The sequence below is a fragment of the Heterocephalus glaber genome, unplaced genomic scaffold, assembly GCF_053883595.1.
Source record: "Heterocephalus glaber isolate CG9 unplaced genomic scaffold, H.glaber_assembly_v1.0 deba00000676, whole genome shotgun sequence".
In the NCBI taxonomy this organism is placed as follows: domain Eukaryota; kingdom Metazoa; phylum Chordata; class Mammalia; order Rodentia; family Bathyergidae; genus Heterocephalus; species Heterocephalus glaber.
In genome coordinates, this window is record NW_028258156.1 from 7,788,493 (window position 1) to 7,809,004 (window position 20,512).

General features: G+C 38.4%; 1 protein-coding gene and 1 pseudogene across 1 annotated transcript in view; one reads left to right on the forward strand and one right to left on the reverse strand.

Annotated features, from left to right (window-relative positions):
• LOC147829244 (uncharacterized) overlaps positions 1-20,512 on the forward strand; it is a 266,493-nt gene that overhangs the window by 46,295 nt on the left and 199,686 nt on the right. The gene's annotated exons all lie outside the window — the stretch shown is intronic.
• Positions 9,230-10,817, reverse strand: LOC101702966 (zinc finger protein 280A-like; annotated as a pseudogene).

Consider the following 20,512-nt stretch of genomic DNA (forward strand, 5'->3'; position numbering starts at 1 on the left):
CCTGGTCACTAATTGCAATCTTATCTTCTATATCTGAAATTCTGTCCTCACACTGGCTCATTCTGCTGTGTACACTTTCAGTGGAGTTTTTCATGTCCTGGAAATCTATTTGCATCTGTTTTATGGATTCCATTTGTTTCTTATGTTGGGATTCCATCATGTTCCTGAGCTCCTCTCTAGATTTATTAATCATGTCTTGCACTAAGGGCACAATTTCTCCTGTTATCTGAGAAATTATTTCTGATTTCATTTTTTCCAGATCCCCTTTTGTTGCCAGTTCAGTGGGTCCAGGTGGTTGAGTATCAGAGGGTTCCATCTCATTTCCCTTTGGGGTTGCTGTAGGTGATCTGAAAGTCTGGTTTTGAGATTTATTTATGTGTTTTCTCATTTCGACTGGGATGGGGGGCTGTTAGCGCCTCCACGGATTACCTCCTCTGAGCTGGGTGAGGTGGGACAGGGGCCGGGAGCAGCGGTAGGGACGGTGACATCAAAGCCCTTTCCTGTGGGCTGGGAGCAGCCGGAGGGATGGTGGCCGGGAAACCCCTTCCTCTGGACCAGGAGCAGTGGGATGGTGGCTCAGAAGCCCCTCCCTCTGGGCCGGGAGCTGTGGGAGGGATGGTGGCCCAGAAGCCCCTTCCTCTGGGCCAGGAGCAGTGGGACAGAAGGTGGCCCAAAAGCCCTTTCCTCTGGGCTGGGAGCAGCGGGAGGGATGGTGACCGGGAAGGCCCTTCCTCTGGACCAGGAGCAGTGAGACAACGGCTCAGAAGCCCCTACCTCTGGGCCGGGAACAGTGGGACTCAGTACCTTGGTCTGGTGGTCTGGTGTCCTCTGCGCCTTGGTAATGTGGAATCAGGTGGCTGCCTGTCTGCACTGGGGTGATTCGGTGTCTTCCGCATGACTCAGGACCTCGGCAGGGCGTGCACAGACCTGCCTGTCTGCAGCGGGCTGATTCGGCGTCTTCCGCGTGACTCAGGAGCTCGGTAGGGCCTGGAGTTCATTTTCTTCTTCCTCTGAAACTTCCAGGGAGGTTCCAGGGAACATGCAATGAGAAGACACATTCTGCAAGTTAGTGCCCAAGTGGCTGCACCCAGAAGCTCGTCCAGAAGGATAGTTGCCTAATTCTAGCACAGGAATTATACTTTGCTGATGCATGTTTAATCAAGAGCATAGGCTGTAGAATCAGAGATGGTGCAATTTTCCAAAAACTTCTTAGGGATTAAGATTCCTTGGCAAAATAGTGACAAAATTATAGTGAGGATGAAGTGAAATAATGTACTTTGAGTTCCTTGGTAGATAGATTATGAGATAGAGACTTGCATGGAGGTAAGTTATTGGGGAATTCTCTTGGGATCAATACTTTTTCGAACGTGAAGATAGCTTTATTGGAGAATGTGAATTGTAATGCACTTGTAAGAAAGGCCTCACTAATACCACAGTGGCTGTGCAGCTGCAATAGCCCTTCAGAGTCTTATATCAACCTTATATTCCCACATTGCTCAGTTGGATATAGCCTGTACCCAAGAAGAAAGTATGATATTCAGTAAAGAAGTTCTTCAGCAGAGGGCAATGCCTGGAGAGGGATTCAGCTCATAGTTGCCAGCTGCCAATCCTACAGCAGGCAGGGAAATGAGTTCTTGGGCCCTGAAGGAGATGATGGGTGATGCACTGTGGATTCACTTGCATCTTATAAGTTCTGTTAATAGCGCTCTCAGAGTTTGATAGGCTTTTTTCCTGGGGAGACTTACAAGAGGGAGACAAATGGGGTAAACTAAAGTCCTCATTTTAGCAGTTATTTTAAAGGCAGAAACAGATACTCATATTCTTCTACCACTCATTCAAGCTTCCCCTTTCCCTTATCTGGTCCATGTGGCTTACTTGCTGGTTGCAGTGCTAGGCTGTGACTGTTGAACTTACTGATTTTCCATTAAGAGTCACCCAAGTAGGTCACCTGGGTGCCACAGTCTTCCCTGCTCCTGATCCGTAAAAGCAGCCCTATTGCTTCCTGGTCCTCAGTCAATTCCTCATGTCATGATGCTGACTTCCTCTTGTCTGCTGTTCTCTTGGTATGGGGGGCATGAAGTAACCCCGTGGCAGCTACACCTCATAGTTTGGTGAAACATTTACTATGTCTTCTGGTGGAAGTGGACTACCAACAATGGTGTGAGCCACTGGATCTGCATAAAGTTTATGCCACTATCTGAAAGGAATGCGATTTAATAAGGCCTCCATCATATTGCCACTACTTCCCACATTGGGTTTAAAATGTCCTGGAGTATGATTGTAAATGTAATTAATGTCTGTTCCGAGTGAACCAGAACTATTTCTGATACTGTTATCTGGTATAGATTGTAAAAAATACACACTTGTCGATCCATTGCTGCAAATGATGTACCCGAGGCAATGCTAATCTGTCAGAATCAGAGACATCTCATCTGGTAAAGCAACTGCAACTGGAGCCAATGAGTTTGCATAATCTGCAATCATTCTCCAAAATCCACTTGGCTTTTGTAGAGGCCAGACTGATAAATTAAATGGTAATGCAATGGGAATCACAGCCTCTGTATGCTTAGATCCATCACTCTCCTCAGGATATTGTACTTTTTGAAATTTTCTATCTTGGCTGGGGTGAGGAAAGGCCACTTCAGAGACTTCTGCTCAGCTTTCCCACTCTGATATATGAAAGACCACATATGTCATTCTAGTTACAAATCCAAGAATAGAAAAAATAACTACAGCAATACCTTGGTTCACGAATGCTTCTGTTCATGAGTAATTTGGTTTGCAAACAGATGTGTTTGGCAAATTTTTGCTTCTATTTGCAAACTCTACATCAGGTGACAAACACAACCACAGCCATCTTCCCCACAAGAACATGAGTTTGCTATATACTTTTTTTTTTGCTTAAATTCTTTTATTGGTACATTTTAGGTATACAATATGTTTACATTTATCATTGGGTGTTTGTACCTGTACATGATGTATCTTAGTTCTTATTTTTTCCCCATTCCCTGTGCTCCCTTCCCTATTTACAAAGACTTTGTTTCCATTTTTTCCTTTTCTCATAATTTTTCCTTTCCCTTCTTTCCTTTCCCCTTCCCCTCCCACTTCTCCTACCCCTTTAGACCTTTACTTCCTATTTCAAATTATCAATTATTTGTCCTAATCATTTTAATCCTTATTTACACTTTCAGTTTCTCACACTAGAGAAACTATTCAGTATTTACACATGTGTGTCCTATTTATTTCACTTAAGAGTATGTCCTCAATATGCATCCATTTAGCTATAAAAGTCTCTAGTTTCTCGTTCTTTATGGCTGAGTAGTACTCCATTTTATAAAAAAACCCCACATCTTCTTTATCCAGTTTCCAGTTGATGGGCACTTGGGCTGTTTCCAAGCTTTAGCTATCACAAACTGTGCTGCTATAAATATGGGTGCGCATATATCACTATCCTAAGATTATGACAGCCATGTTAGGGTCATGAGGGGAGCTAGCTAAAAGGTCAAACCAATATGCTGAGACTGGCACTGAGGAAAGAAGGGAGGATTTTGTACCTTAATAATATGTTTGAGCCATTAAACTCTAAAACTTCCTCATGGTGGCCTCCTTACCATGATAATGACTTTTTACTACTTAAGATGGTTTTTCTTTTTTGAGTTTTTTTTTTCTAAGTTCTTTTATTGGTACATTTTAGGCATATAATATGTTTACATTTATCATTGGGTGCTTGTACCTGTACATGATGTATCTTGGTTCTTATTTTTTCCCCATTACCTGTGCGCCCTTCACCCCCTCCACCCTTTCCTATTTACACAGACATTATCTCCGGTTTTTTTCTTTTCTTATAGTTTTTCCTTTCCCTCCTTTCCTTCCCCCTTCCCCTCCCTTCACCCCTTCATCTTTGGATCTTTTTTCCTATTTCAAATTATCAATTATTCATTTTAATCATTTTAACCCTTGTTTACACTATCAGTTTCACTAGTGTGAGATACTTAAGATGGTTTTATAGGTTTTCTGTTGCTTGGCACCAGAAGCACTCTAATGTAACTGATATGGTAATACTAAGTGATAGGGCTGTTAAAGCACAATGTGTAAAGTGAACAAATTTCCAGTATAACTTATTACCAATAATCACCATATAATTAACCTAAATTAGCAGGTTTATTGTATGATGGTTTTATCAAATTATCAGAATTGGTCCAGGCCTCATTTGCCTAGAGCCTCAGTGAAATTTGTATTTGAATATGTAGTTCTTACTTGCATAATTCCCCATGAATTTATCTTTAAGAAGATAATACCAAAGAAGGGAACAGAATAGGGAAGTAGAAACCTGACTGGAGGCTAGACAGCTTTTTCTCCTGATACTTGTGCAGATGTATTTGCTCCAGAAGTCTGGTGCCTACATGCTAAGAGGAGGAGCCCCAGTGGGAGAGTGGGACACAATGAGTTGTAGGAGAAGGTACTAAAATGATAAAACAGGGCCAGATATAGGGTATCAAACAGAATTGAGAGATGAAGGAAGGTGAATTTGAGAGGATTTCAATATTTTACCCATGAGTATCTGTTCCCTCTGAATTCCTCTGAGATAGTGCTGCTGTGCTTGTGGAAAACTGATACGAATTTCCATCCAGGTACCCAGCTCAGGCAGACATTCCTGGACTTGGTGCTGCTACTGGTCAATGCTTGTCATCTTTGTCATTGTATTTCTCTGGTCATGCAGTGACAGTCAGGCCACTGGCATGTGACCAACTTTTGGTATATCTGGCCAGGTCAGAAGCCAACAAAGTGCTTATTCAAGGAACTGACCCCTGTCCTGCATATAATCCATAGGTATAGATTACAGTACTGACTGACAGTCAGGTATTGCTAACAGATTGAATAGTGCAGGGGTAAGCACTTGATCCAAACTGGATCAATCATTTCTCGCTTGGGAATTTGGAGGTGTTTGAGAGACAGCTGTTCTCTGCAGTTCCATCAGTAAGAGCTGTGGAGTGGCCATCTTTTCCCTACTATGAAAATAGATAAGCAAAAAAGACCAGTCTTCAGAGAGGGAAAGAGAACCACCCCTTTCCCCGCTCCAGTTCCAAATCTCCTTTTAGTATCTGTTGTGCATATCATCTTTGTTCTTCTTTGGTTGCTCTATCACATCCTGGCTTGTATTGCTATTGCAGCTTTGAACATGTAATGCTTCTCTCCCCAGCTGCAGTATTTACTCCAAAGATTTTGTTTTTATGAGTTCAGACTTGATTTTATTTACAATCAGCAATTAGTATTGTCAGCCAAAAAGTTACAAATGCTGTTATGAGAGCACACAAGGACAGCACTGGAACAGAGAACAGAGGGGCTGTGACACCTGGGATTGATACATACTCTGTCAGTATATCAAAGGGGGATCTATTGTTTTCATATTCATAGGTTTTGTGTTTGCCTGTGTGCATGTTTATCCTGTCTGCCTTTGTTCTGTTAAGTCTTTGTGTTTGCCCTTGCCCTTGCACTTCCTCTGGAAGCTTTGTTGCCAAGAAACAAGGAAAAGCCAAAGCTCTTGACTAGAAATTCAATGTTAATAAGAGAAAGGAGAAGGAAAATTGGCAGACATCAGATGTGGTTTGGCTTCTTTAAATCCATACCACAGATGATTGTATTTTTGATAACCCAAGAAATTCAGAGAAATTTGGAGAGATATAACAATCACTATGGCACTAAACATATTCTGTGCCATGAATTTGACAAGAATGACAATGGAACTGGTACTCATTCCTTGTCTTGAACACAGAGTTAATCCTGAATCATGGTTTTGATGCAAATAAAGGCTTTCTATATAGATGAGGGTGGCTTGGGAATACTGGAAATCAATTAATGTACTTGATAACAGGATTATGGATGTCTATATTTTTATTTTTATCATAAATAACACAATAGTTAAATCTAAAATTATTTAGGCATGGTAATCAGGTTATCATATCCACATGTATTAATGAATCCAACTAAATATCTGGATTTGACATTTTTTTAAATTAAGAAATTATTAAAACACATTCTGTTTTTATTATAGTATAACCTCAAAACCTATCATTCTATTTTACATGGTATATGTTAAATACATCCATTCATGAGTGAATATCTAAATAGTGATTTAGAAAAATGATTCACAAATTTTAATGTGTATTAGAATCAGCTGAGGGTCTTGTTAAACTGCAGGTTCTGATTCATTCAGTAGGTCTGGGTGAGGCCTGAGTTTGCATTTCTGACAAGCTTCTGGATGATTTCTTTTCTTTTTTGGTACTGGGGATTGAACTCTGGTCCTTGCACTTGTGGGGCAGCGGCGGCATCACTGAGCTAAATCCCCGGCTGGATGATTTCTTTACTACTTCCTGTCTTTAAATAGCAAGGATTTAGAAGACTGAAAGGCACCAGCTTCCTATAAGATCAGCAATGTCCTTGGATGTTTTCTCTCCTGTGTCCAAGGAAGAGACACAGTGGATAGGTGAACTGAGCAGTGAAGGCAGCTGGAGGCTAGGAGACCTGTATTGGAATCCTATTTATGTCACTAGTTAGTGTCATGATTTGGGGCAGATTACTGACTTTCTTTGGATTTCAGTTTCCGTTCCTGTAAAATGAGGGGATAGGGCTGATCATGTCTCAGGCTGTTCCTAGGAGGCTTCTGGCTCAGCAGGTATTCCTCAGAGTCCCCCAAGGAGGGAGAGGAGCAGTGAGGGAAATGAAGGAGCTGTTACAAGACAGGAGAACTCTGGGAATGTGTCCTGTCACTGAGGAGGTAGCTTTAAAAGAGACACAGTGGTAGATTGTGTCAAGTGCTCTCATCCAGTCCTTCAATATAGTATTTAAGGCCAGTCTGTTCACTTCTCCTATGATTGTATGTGGTGTCCTGAAATAGTGTAAAAATTAATTTTGGACCTGCCCCCTTATTTGTACCTAGTTTACTTCAGATCATTCTTCACAGTCTCCATCCCTTAGGTGTACTAGTGTGCTTGTCCTCTGAATGTCCCTGAAAGGCAAGTAAATGTTAGGGTGTAGTCTGAGGAGTGGAAAATGCATCTGGTCTTGAGGAATCACTGTATTACTCTGCAATTTCCTCTTTACCATCCTCATTACTAACATGAGTTTTTTTAGGAGGAGGCCAGGACCCTGACCCCTCACAGCTCTGATATTTACTGTATTTGAGTATTTTTCACGGCAAAGGAGGAAAAAAGGGAAATACTAACCAAATGAATCTGCAGCCACAGCAAAACTGTCCTGTCCTGGGGTGTGATCTACTCATCCTCTTGCTGCCAGGTCCCCAGTGGACCGTTTTTTCCAGTGGCTCCTTCCATATGAGACACAACTATGCATCCAGCAGCTACTGTTAGGTAGGTTCCAAGATGATGATCAGGGTTGAGGAAAACACACTAAGATCATTTATATGCCCTCTTAATTTCCAGGAAGGAGGGAAGAAAGTAAAATTTTCCAGCAATACAATTTTATAGCTTGAAACAAGTTTCGTTTTGTTTTTTTAAATCCCGTAGCAATACATTAGAGTCATCTATAATGCTCCAAGAAAATAGTGATGAACAAGTCCCCAACCCCCTAGACATTTTGGTTTAATTGGTGTGGAGTGGGACTCAGGCAACTGTTTTTATTAATTTTTAAAGATACTCAGGTGATTCTAATGTGCAACCAAAGAGGCAAGTTGATTTAATGCTTGGTTTCAGTCTTTCCTTGCTGTTTTCAGGGTGACTGTGGGCAATTGGCCCTGCATTCTGAACTGTTTGGTAAGAAACCTGTGATGTATATGGATTATTTAAAGCCACTTCAATTAGACAGTCCTGTAAAGTTAACCTTTTCTTTAATAGTGATGTGCTCTCAGACTCTTGGAATCTTTTAGCTTCTGCAGGCCTAGGTGATCTGATGGCTGGGCGGGGCGGGGGGGGGAGCACGTGGGGCGGTTAACTCTAACCCAGAACAATGCTTCTTAGGTAGCAGTAGTCATTGTTCCCAGACCCAGCAGTGGTTCTCATAAATTCAGCACACTGTATGTGGAATGTTTTAGCAAAGCATGAGCTCCTCAGATGGGAGGGGTTGCATTTGCCTCACTTTGGCAGATCAGCAAGTGTGGTGGGAAGCTGCTGTTTTATTCTTTACTTGGGAAAGAACTCCAGAGCCAGATCTAAGATTAGGCTCCATAGTTAGCCTCCAGCATTGCATATAATGACCTCATTTAATCAGTCATATTTGATCATTTTTTGTTACCTCATTTTTCCTCACAGTTTCAACAACCTGTTGACATATCCCAAATCTGCAAATTCCTCCCAATTTTCAGTTTGTAATATATTGAAAGCTTCCACCTGGATGTTGTATGCTCCCTCAAAACTCAACTTTTTTTTAACCACTTGTCCCCTTTTTATTTTTTAAAATTTTTATTAGCATGTGTTTGTAGCACATAATGATTACATTCATTGTTAGTAGATGATACAAGTACATAACTTACCTTAATTCTTTTTATATCACCTTATACTCCCTTCCCTCCTGGCTCCATTTTCCCTTTATCTTTCCATCTCTTTTTTCCCTATTATCTATCTTTCATTTTTCTTTCTATTAATATTTTGGATTTTTCATATAAGAGAAACTATGTGATATTTAATTTTGTGTGTCTAATTTATTTCACTTAATATTATGGTCTCAAGGTGCATCATTTTCTTACAAATAACTCGTTTATCCTTTTTGTGATAGAGTAGTACTCCATTGTGTATAAATACCATATTTCCTTTACCCATTCATGTACTGATGAATGTATAGTCCATTTCCAATTTTAGCTATTATGAACTGTGCTGCTATAAACATAGGCACGCATGCATCACTGTAATATGATGTCTTTAACTCTTTCAAGAAGATACCTGAGGGGGAATAACTGAGTAGAATGGAATTTCTTGTTTTAGTTTTTTGTTGTTGTTGTTGTTTGATTCCATTTAATTGAAGTGATATAACACATTTATTTAAAGTGCAAAAACAGTAAAAATTAATCTCTGATGATAAAGATCAGAGTAGTATTTACTTTTGTCGAGGGGTTTGAGTGAAGAAAGGGCACAAAGATTTCTGAACTGCTTCTTTATAGTAGGGAGCTAGAGATGTCACTGTAAAATCTGACACTGCATGCTAGCATCAGTCATGATATACAGATGACCTAGTCTCATATCTGCCTTTCAGAATCCAGGGAAGTGTGTAAAACATATATTTAGCCAGAACCCTGGCTGCAAAGGAGTCCAGAATATCTAGAGTTCTTTCTCTTTTTAGCTTTTACAGGTGACAGGCAAAAGTCAATGTTGGTCACAATAATAGATTCTGTACCTCTTGATGGGTGAACTCAAGTTTGAATAATAACCTTCGTTCTGGGAGGCAACCCTTCCAGTGGCTCTGGCTTTTTAAATGTTTGATGATCTTTGCTTTTGTGCTCTATTTCCTCCTTCAAACTCAAAAACTGTAGCCAGCACTTGGAACATGGAAAGACTCTCTTCTTGCTCCAGTGTCTCCAACAATGATTCATATATGAATTTGCAGTTTTGAAAATTTTAAGACAAAACAGACAAAGCAAATCCTTAGTGTTTTCATGGCATGTTCTAAAATGTGTTTCCACATCAGCAAAGGCCGACGATCTATAATTGCAAAGCTGGCACACACAGGGCATTTCCACAGGCTTATGATTGTTCTTCATGTATTGTAAGAGAACCTGATCTGTTTCAAATGACAACTCACAGATTTTACAGATAGCAGAGGCCTCCTGGGTAGTGTGCATCCTGTTGATGTGACACTGCAGCTGGAATGGAGTTGGAAACTGCTGATGGCAGTGCTGGCAGGTGGTATAGTTTTCCCAGCTATCACCCCTCTGCTTCTCAAATTCCAAATGGTGCTTCATGTGATTCATAAACTTAACATTTTTCAGAACTTTCAAGCAGCTGAGGCATTTAAAGGTTGAGTGAGTCTTTGGTTCTAGCTGCCCATCTCCTTTAAATTGTCCATAGTAAAAGTCACTAAGTAACAGGATCAGACTTCCTGTCTTAGGATCAAAGGTCTTGTTTTGACCTGTTAGACCTGATAAGCTTGTTTCTACCAAAGCATCAGAGCTATTTTCTGGGTCTGGATCCCTGAGAACAAAAGGTGCCTTTTCATTAGCATGAGTCCAAGGAAAAGATGTTCCATTCTGAACATTTCTTGACAAGCAGATCTTTTTTGATGGTGTACATGTGTCCATTATAGGAGAGATACCAGGAGGGGTCATAGTAGAAGAATGTACATTTGGGATTTCATTCCCGAGTTTAGATCTTTTGGGATTTCTACTGATTTTATTAGCAGTGAAAAGTTGGTTTGAATCATGAGGAGGAATGACTTCTGGTGAGCTCATTTTATAAGCAAGTTTGGATGAAGATTTAGTTGTAATGGGACTATCTGTTGATCTCGGACTATCTGTTGATCTCCATTCAGACTGAGAGTTCAGCATGGCAGCCATTGCTTTGGCTGTTGGGGTCACGTGAATTCCAGGTTGAGACACATGAGCAAGGTCTTGACTGAGGTGGCCTTTCTTTCTTTTCAAATATGAGCGTGGAGTGACTGTTCAAAATGTTTGAAATAACTGGTTTTGAATTTGAAATCACTTTGACTAAGAGAATTTCAGAATCTTCTTTCACATGTTCCATCCCAACAAAAATCAGCTCATCATCTTCATCATGCTTGTCCCTCTGATTGGATTCTCTCTCATGCTTCATAAGTAGTTCTGGTTTTTGTTCTTCACTCAAGGAGAAGTGATCTGTCATTTTAAAATTACTTTTGATTGAAGCAGTGGTCCCTTCAACTTCCACAGTTTTCTTTTCATAAATTGGCACCAGTTCCTTAAATTGAGTCTCTAGGTGTTTCAGTGCCACTCAATATTTCCTATTGGGCCACAAGGGATATCACAGTTGTAGCATCTGTGCTTCTAGCTCCCAGAAAAATCAGTCCAAAGCTCAACAGCTGGGCTTCCTGTGATCTTATATCTTGAAGCTTGCTCTTCCAAGTTTTTTCTCTCTTGTTTTAGTTTTTTGAGTAATCTCCATACTGATTTCCATAATGATTGTACTAGTTTATATTTCCACCAACAATGAAGGGTTCCTTTACCCCTGAAGCCTCTCTAGCACTTGTTATTATTTGATTTTTTATGATGATTTTTCTTTCTGAAGCAAGTTAGAATTTCAATGTTTTAATTTGCATTTCTCTAATGGTCAGAGATGTTGAACAGTTTTTCATATATTGATTGGCCATTTAGACTTTTTTTTTTTCCTAAGAAGTGTCTGTGCATTTCAGTTGCCCATTTTTTGATAAGGTCTTCTATTTTGGAAGTCTAATTTTTTTGAGTTCTTTATATGTTCTAGATATTAGTTCTCTATATGAAGAATAGTAAGCAAAATTTTTTTCCCATTCTGTAGATTGTTTCTTTATTTCTGTAGATTGTTTCCTTTGCTGTGTAGAAGCTTTTAAATTTTATATGATACCATTTTTTGATTCTTGGTACTATTTTCTGTGCAACTAGGGTTCTGTTCAGAAAGTCTTTGCCTACCATATCTATTCAAGAGTTTTACCTATTTAAGTTTGTAGCAGATTGTTTCTGTCTTAACATTTTCATCTGTGATCCATTGATTTTAATTTAGTACATGATGAGTGATATGGATCTAGATTCGATCTCCTGCATGTGGGTAGCCAATTTCCCCAGCCCTATTTATAAAAGAAGCTGTCTTTGTGTCAGTGTATGTTTTTGGGCCTTTTGTCAAAGATCAAATAGTTGAAAGTTCTTGGGGATATTTTTGCACCCTCTGTTCTGTTTCATTGATCCACATGTCTTTTTGTGCTGGTACCATGGTGTTTTTATTACTGTAGCTTTGTAACATTATTTGAAGTCCCAGATTGTAATACCTCCTTTTTTGTTCTTGTTGCCTAGGATTGCTTTTGCCATTACAGGTCTCTTCTTGTTTCATATGAATTTTAGGACTTTTTTCTCTAGTTCTGTGAGAAATATTATTGGTATTTTGATTGGGATTGCCTTAAATCTGTCTATCAGTCTTGGAAGTATGGCCATTTTAGTCTATATTGGTTCTTCCTATCTAAGAACAGGGAATATGTTTCCATTTTCTGATGTCCTCTTCAATCTCCTTTTTCAGGAGTGTTCATTGTAGCAGTCTTTCACTTCCTTGGTTAGGTTAATTTCTAGGTATTTAATTTTTCTTGATGCTATTGAGAAAGATAGATAATGTTTCATTAATTTCTCAGTGAGTTTATATTTGGTGTACAGGAATGCCTTTGGTTTTTCTGCATTGATTTTGTATCCTGGTATGCTACTGAGTTTCGTTATTAATTCTAGGAGTCTTCCAATTCAAAAATGGAAGTGGTTTCTTTTGCCATTGATTTCTAGTTTCATTGCACTATAATCTGATAATATTCATGGTATAATTTTCATTCATTTGAAATTACTAAAGGATGCGTTATGGGCTATCATGTGGTCTATTTTGGGGAAAGGCCCATGTGCTGCTGAGAAGAATGTGTATTCTGTTGTACTCTGTAGATATCTAATAAGTCCATTTGTTCAAAGGTATGGTTGAACTCTGATATTGAATGATTTTTTTTTTGTCTAGTTCATCTGTGTATTTGTGCTAGTATGATATTGAGCTTCCCTCATTATAACAGTGTTGGTGTTTTTCTGATTTCTTTTATGTTCAGTAGAGTTTGTTTTACATTTTATTTTATTTTATTTTATTTTATATTTTGTACCAGGGATCAAACTTGGGACCTTGCGCTTGCAAGGCAGGCGGCAGCATCACTGAGCTAGATTCCTGGCCCCCTGGAGAATTTTTTTATAGTGCTGGCTTTGCAGTCATTAATTTTTTGAGATGGTTTTTGACATGGAAACACCTTATTTTTCGATCAAATTTAAAAGAAAGTTTGCAGGGTATGTAAGTCTGGGTTGGAAGTTGCTATCTTTTAGGAGTTGAAACACTTCACTCCAAGCTTACCTGGCCTTAAAGGATTGTGTCTGCTGTAACTAATGGTTTTACCTTATAAGCGACTCATTGCTTTTCTCTAACAGGTTTTAAGATCCTGTTCCTGTGTTGGACTTCAGTTATTTTGACTATGGTGTAATATGGAGAGGTTCTGTGATTCTGGCCATTTTGAATTCTATATGCCTCACTTGTCTGTATGCTGAACTCTTTCCTAATATTTTGAAAGTTTTTTGCTATTATTTTGTGAACAGATTTTTATGCTTTTTGTTCTGTCTCTATTTTTTCACTTCTTCCATTTAATCTTAGATTAGTGTTTTGTGCATCATATAGGAACTATTGAATCCATTTTTCATGTTTCTTATGTTTTTAAGATATCTCTGAGTAATTGGTCTTTGAAAGCACCTATGTCTTCCAATTCTGATACTCTGTCCTCACATTGGTCACTTTTGCCGCCCGTACTTTCAATGTAATATTTAATCTCCTGGATTTCTCTCTGGAACCTTTTCATGGGCTCTAGTTCTTTGCTAAACTGTTCTTCCATGTTTTGTTTAGTTCAGCAAGCTTTTTATCAGTGTGTTTTGTAAGCTCCCTAATTGTTTTCTTATTATCTCTAGTATCTGATTAGTTATATTTTCTGTGAGTCTGGTTAACACCTTATTAATCTATTTTTTTAAAGTCTCCTCTCATTCTCTCAAATAGTTTGGCTGTGTGGCTTTTGCTTTGCTCTCCCTCAGTCCCCCCATGGATCGGCTTTGGGGATTTGGGAGACATTTTGTTGCCTTGTCTTCTCATGTTTCTAGTGTTTTTTGTTTGCTGGGTTTTGTTGTTGTTGTTGTTGTGGTTGTTGTTTGTTTTGTGCTTAGGTATGTGGTCACTTATAGTGGAGAGATTCTGTTGCTAATATGAACATCTCTTTAGTTATTCTGCTTTTGAGTATGCATTCAGGGCATAGCTAACTATGATTCTTTGCCTCTGTTCCAAGATACAGTTACCTCTGTTAAAATGGGAGGGGGATGCAGTGTATTTGTCCAAGTACCCAGTTCTCCAGTAATGGACTGCAGTATTGTTAATGTCACAAAGGTTATTCTAGTATTAGCATAGAGATAAAACCTATTAATAGCAATAACCATGTGACCCTGGACGTATCTAGTAAATAAGCCATAGTAATACTATCCAAAGCAAACTGGATATTGGCATACCATAAAAACCAATGATGTGCCACCCCAACCTTAGAAAAGAAATCCACATTTACAGTGGTACCTCAGTTCACAAACACTTTTATTTGTGAGCAGTTTGGTTCACAAACAGAAGCATTTGGCAAAATTTTGTTTTTGTTTGCAAATTCTGCATCAGGTGCTGAACATGACTGTGTCTATCTTTCCTGCATGATCACAAACATTGCCATCTTTTTCAGAATTGTGGAACAAATTAAATTGGTGAATTTGTATAGTATAAATCCTAAGACTAACCAAATATTGACATATAGCAAGTACCTACTAAATGCAATAATTATACCACCACTAATGATAGAAAAGAATTCAATAGTGGTAACTTAGAGTTACTTATCTGAAGATTAGTAATGCTTAATGCCTATACTAGTGAAGATATAGTGTACTGAGAACAACAGAGTGTAAAAAGTAAAATTTGAAAAATTAACAATGGAAGATGAGAAGAAGAGAAGAGTGAGACAAAGGATCCTAGTATGGAGTAGAAGGATATTTTTGAATTAGATAAAGGTAACAGAAAAAACCCAACAAAAAAATAGAAGATAAAGGGAAAAAGGAAGTAATATGGAGAATAAGGAATAGAAAAAGGAAAAAAAGAAAGAAAAAGAGTAAGAAAAAGAAAATGAGTTCAAAAACAGAAAACAATTCTTTTTCTGTGTTTTTGAATGAGTGGTTTCCTTCTACAGTCTACAGACTTGGAGTCCATCCAGTCTCAGTTTTCTTCACCTAGTCTTATGACCTGTGGGTTTTGACATGTGTCTCCTATTCTAGAAGGCCCCTGTTTACCCCAGGTGATGCCGGTGTCCACACCAAAATACTTTCTTGCTCAGGTTGGTAGATAGGGAAGGCAATCAGATCTCATATCTGTGCTAGATGTAGGCAGCAGGGCACAGGGTCAAATAATTATCACAGGGAGGCACTTTCAGACTCATGTGTTTCTGAGCACAACTCAAACCAGGCCTGGTTTCTCACTGTGAGGGTTGGGATCCATGTCCTACCTGACCTGAGTTTAAACTTTTCAGAGGATCTCTTTCTAGCCTGCTATCTGCAGCTGTCTCCCATGGCTGTATCACCCAGTCACTGGTGGGAGGGTAGCACTGAGAGTCCTTACTTCTGCGGAGCCAGGTTCACCTCCCTGCAAGCTGCAAGAACTGGGGGAGAGTTCAAATTGTTTCCTTCTTTTCTCTGTGTTGTAGACTTCAACCTTCTCTGTGTTTTCAACTTCTTTGTCGCTTTGAATTTCTCCTGTCAGTTCTTTGCCAAGTCCCAGTGATATCTCTCTCTCTCTCTCCCTCCCTCCTTCCCCCCTCCCTCCTTCCCCCCTCCCTTTCTTCCCCAGATTGTTATTTTCCAGTGTCTAGATGCTGAGTTTCAGAGAGGCTGAATTTTGCAACCGATTACCACTCCATCATTTTATTTCAGAAAGTGTTTTTAAATGTTTAAGTGTCCATTAGATAGGGAAATTATTCATTTAAAAAATGAGCAAAATAGCAGAAGTCCCCAGTGCTAATGGAACTGACAATATAGGACAAGCTGAGACAGGCTAAATCTTCTATAAAAGGAAAACCCCACAAACAGATGGCTGCATGAGTGAATCTTACAAATTCTTAAAGAAAAATTAGCACCAATCCTTCTCAAATTCTCCAAATATTAAAAAGGAAGAAATACTTCTAAACTCATTTTATGAAGCCAATATTCTCTCAATAACAAAGCCAAACAAGGACACTATATGAAAAGAAAACTATATACCATCATTCTTGATAAAAATAGAACAATCCTCAACAAAATATTAGCAAACTAAATTCAATAGCAATTAAAAGGATTATCCACCATGATAAAGTGGATTAATTAATATGAGGCAAAGATGGTTCAACTTATGCAAATCAGTAAAAGTGACATAGCACATTAACAATGAAAGATAAAAATCAAAAAACATCTCAATAGATTTGAAAAAGCATTTGACAAAATTCTACATCTTTTTTATGACAAATTTTAATTAATTTTATTAATACATTTTAGGTATAAAATATAGTGACATTCATCATTGGAAAGTTGCACCTTTACATAACTTCTCTTGGTTCTTATTTTTTCCCCATTCCCCTGCTCTCCCTTCAACCCCTCCATGACTCTCTATTTACAAAGACATTGTTTCCATTTTTTTCATTTTCTCATATTAATTCCATTCCTTTCTTTCCTTTCCCCTACCCCTCCCACTTCCCCTTCCCCTTTGCACCTTTTCTTCCTATTTCACATTATCCCTTATACCTTTTAGTCCTTATTTACACTTGCAGTTTCTCACACTAGGGAAGCTATTCAGTATTTATATATGTGTGTCCTATTTATTTCACTTAAGAGTATCGCCTCAGTATCCATTCATTTAGCTACAAATACCTCTAATTTCTCATTTTTTACGGCTGAGTAGTACTCTATTTTATTTAAAAGCCTACATTTTCTTTATCCAGTCTCCAGTTGATGGGCAATTGCGCTGTTTCCAAGTTTTAGCTATTACAAATTGTGCTGCTATGAACATGGGTGCACATATATCACTGTGGCATGGTTCTTTTAATTCTTTGGGGAAGATACCCGGCAGGGGAATAGCTGGGTCAAATGGGACTTTCAATCCTAGTTCTTTGAGGTATCTCCATACTGATTTCCACAGTGGTTGCACCAGTCTACACTCTCACCAGCAGTGGAGCAGGGTTCCTCTTTCCCCACAGCCCCACCAACATTTGTTATTGGTTGATTTCATGATAGCAGCCATTCTTTCTGGGGTGAGGTGGAATCTCAGCGTTGTTTTCATTTGCATCACTCCAATGACCAGTGATGTTGAACATTTTTTTATATGTTTATTTGTTATTTCTACTTCTTTGTCTAAGAAATGTCTGTTCATTTCAGATGCCCATTTTCAGATTGGGTCTTTAAATTTGGGAGGTTTGGTTTTTTAAAATTTGTTATAGATTCTAGATAGTAGACCTTTGTCTGAGGAACAGCAGGTGAAATTTTTTTCCCACATTGTGGGTTGTCTCTTCACTATGTTGGTGGTTTCTCTTGCTGTGCAGAAGCATTTTAATAAGAAGAAACCCCACTTGTTGATTGTTTGTGCTAGTTCACGGGCAACTGAGGTTTTGTTCATAAAATCTTTTCCTACACCAGTGTCTTCAAGAATTCTACTTAACCTCTGTTCCAGCTGATTCAGTGTTTCTGTTTTGATATTTAGATCTTTAATCCATTTTGATTTTAGTTTAGTGCATGGTGAGAGATATAGGTCTAGTTTTAATCTTTGGCAAGTTAAAACCCAGTTTTTCCAACACCATTTACTAAAGAGGCTAGCTTTCCTCCATTGAAGGTGTTTGGCTCCTTTGTCAAAGATGAGGTGGCTGAGTGTGTCTGGAGTTCTTTCTGCATCTTCTAATCTATTCCACTGGTCCTCAGATCTGTTTCTTTCCAGTACCATGCTGTTTTTATCATAGTAGCTTTGTAGTATAGTTTCAAGTTGGGGAATGTGATACTCCCTGTCATGTCTCTGTTGCCTAGAATTGCTTTTGGTATTCAAGGTCTCTTCTTGTTCCAAATGAATTTTTGGATTGTTTTCTCAAGGTCTGTGAAGTATGCTCCTGGGATTTCCAATGGGATTGCATTGAATCTATTTAGCAGTTTTGGAAGTATGGGCATTTTCACTATGTTGATTCTTCCTACCCAGGAGCAAGAGATGTCTTTACATTTTCTGATATTGTCTTCACTGTCTTTTCAGAGTGATACAATTTTCAGAGAAGAGGGCTTTGATTTCTTTTGTTAGGTTGATTCCTAGGTATTTCAGTTTTTTGGGTGCTGTTGTGAAAGGAATTGTTTGCCCTCTTTCTCTCAGTGAGTCTATTGTTTGTGTATAGGAAAGCTATTGATTTTTGTGTGTTGACCTTGTATTCATCTGCTTTACTGAATTTGGTTATTAAGTCTAGAAGACTTTTGGTGGCATTCTTGGAGTCTTCTATATAGAGTATCATGTCATCTGCAAATAATGACAATTTGACTTCTTCATTTCTTATCTTTATTCCTTTTATTTCTTTCTCTTGTCTAATTGCTATGGCTAATGTTTCCAAAACTATATTGAACAGGAGTGGTGATAGTGGTCAACATGTCTTGTTCCTGATTTTAGTGTGATGGATTTCAGTTTTTGACCATTTAGTATGATATTGGCTGTTGGTTTTTCATAGATGGCTTTGATCAGATTGAGGTACAGACCATCTATTCCAATTCTTTGTAGGATTTTTATCATAAATGTGCTTTGGATTTTGTCAAATGCTTTTTATGCATCTATTGAGATGATCATATGTTTTTTGTCCTTGGCTCTATTGATATAGTGTATTACATTTGTTGATTTGCATATGTTGAACCATCCTTGCATCCCTGGGATGAATTCCACTCGGTCAGGGTGTGTGATCTTCTTGATGATCTTCTGCATTCTCTTTGCCAGTATCTTAGTAAGGATTTTTGCATCTATGTTCATTAGGGAGATTGGCCTATAGTTCTCTTTTGTGTTGGGTCTTTCTCGGCTTTAGGGATCAAGGTGATGCTTGCTTCCAGGAATGAATTTGGGAGTATTGCTTCTCTTTCAATTTCATTGAAGAGTTTAAGCAGTAGTTCCTCTCTAAATGTCTTGTAGAATTCGCAGTGAAGCCATCAGGACCCAGGCTTTTCTTCCTTGGTAAGTTTTTAATTATGCTTTCAGTTTCATTGATTGATATTGAGTTATTTAGAATTTTTAGGTCTTCTTTGTTCAACTTTAGTAATTCATACATAGCTAGGAATCTGTCCATTTCTTCTGTGTTTTCCATCTTATTGGCATATAGATTCTCCAAGTAGGTATTGATGATCCTCTGGATTTCTGCTAGGTCCATTGTAATTTCATCCTTTTCATTCCTAATTGCACGGATTTGGGCCCTTTCTTTCCTTTTTCTGATAAGGTTGGCTAAGGGTTTGTCAATTTTGCTTATTCTTCCGAAGAACCAACTCTTGGCTTCATTGATTTTTTGTTTTATTCTCTTAGTCTCCATTGCATTGATTTCTGCTCATATCTTTCTAATTTTCTCCCTTGTATGAGCTTTGGGTTTGTCGTGCTCTTCTTTTTCTAGAAGCTTGAGGTTCAACATCAGGTTGTTTAATTGGGCTCACTCTGTTTTCCTAATATGAGTATTCACTGCTATGAATTTCCCTCGTAAGATTGCTTTCATTGTGTCTCATAGATTCTGATATGTTGTATTGTCATTGTCATTTAATTGTAGGAACTGTCTGATTTCTTCTTTAATTTCCTCTATGACCCACTGGTTATCAGAAGTGTGTTGTTCAGTTTCCATGTGTTTATGAAATTCTTGCAGTTTCTTTTGCTATTGATCTCCAATTTCATCGCACTATGGTCTGATCATATACAGGGGATAATGTCATTTCCTTTGCACATACTTAAACATGTTCTATGAGCAAGTTTGTGGTCTATTTTGGAGAATGACCTGTGTGCAGCTGAAAAAAATGTGTATTCTGATTTTGTGGGGGTGGAACACTCTGTTAACATCTGTTAAGTTCATTTGTTCAAGAGTTTAGTTGAGTTCTAGTATTCTTTGCTTATTTTTTGCCTAGTAGATCTATCTATTTGTGACAGTGGTGTATTGATATCCCCCATTACTCTTGTATTAGTGCTTGTATGATTTTGCATGTCCATTTGTATTTGTTTTATGTAGTTGGGTGCACTAGTGTTTGGTGCATTTATATTTATGATTGTCATCTCTTCCTCTTGGATTGTTCCCCTTACAGAGATGTAGTGTCCTTCTTTGTCTCTCTTAATCAGTGTTGGTTTGAAATCCACTTGATCTGCAAAGAGGATAGCTGCTCCTGTTTTATTTTTTTGGGGTTCCTGTTGTATGGAATATTGTTTTCCACCCTTTAACTTTCAGTCTATGAGTTTCTTTTTGAATTAAGTGTGTTTCTTGTATGCAGCATATTGTTTGATCTTGTTTCTTGACCCATTCTGCCAGTCTATTTCTTTTGATTGGTGAATTGAGACCATTAATATTGATAGTTATAACTGATACATATTGACTTATCATTGTTATTACCTTTTGTTTTTGTTGGATTCTCCCCCTTTGCATTTAATTTCTTGACATGCCCGATGGATTCATTCTGCTGGGCTTCCTGGGGTTGTGATCCTCATTGTCTTTTCCTAGGATATTGTCTAAGATTTTTTGGAGAGCTGGTTTGGTATTCATGAAGTTCCTATTGTGC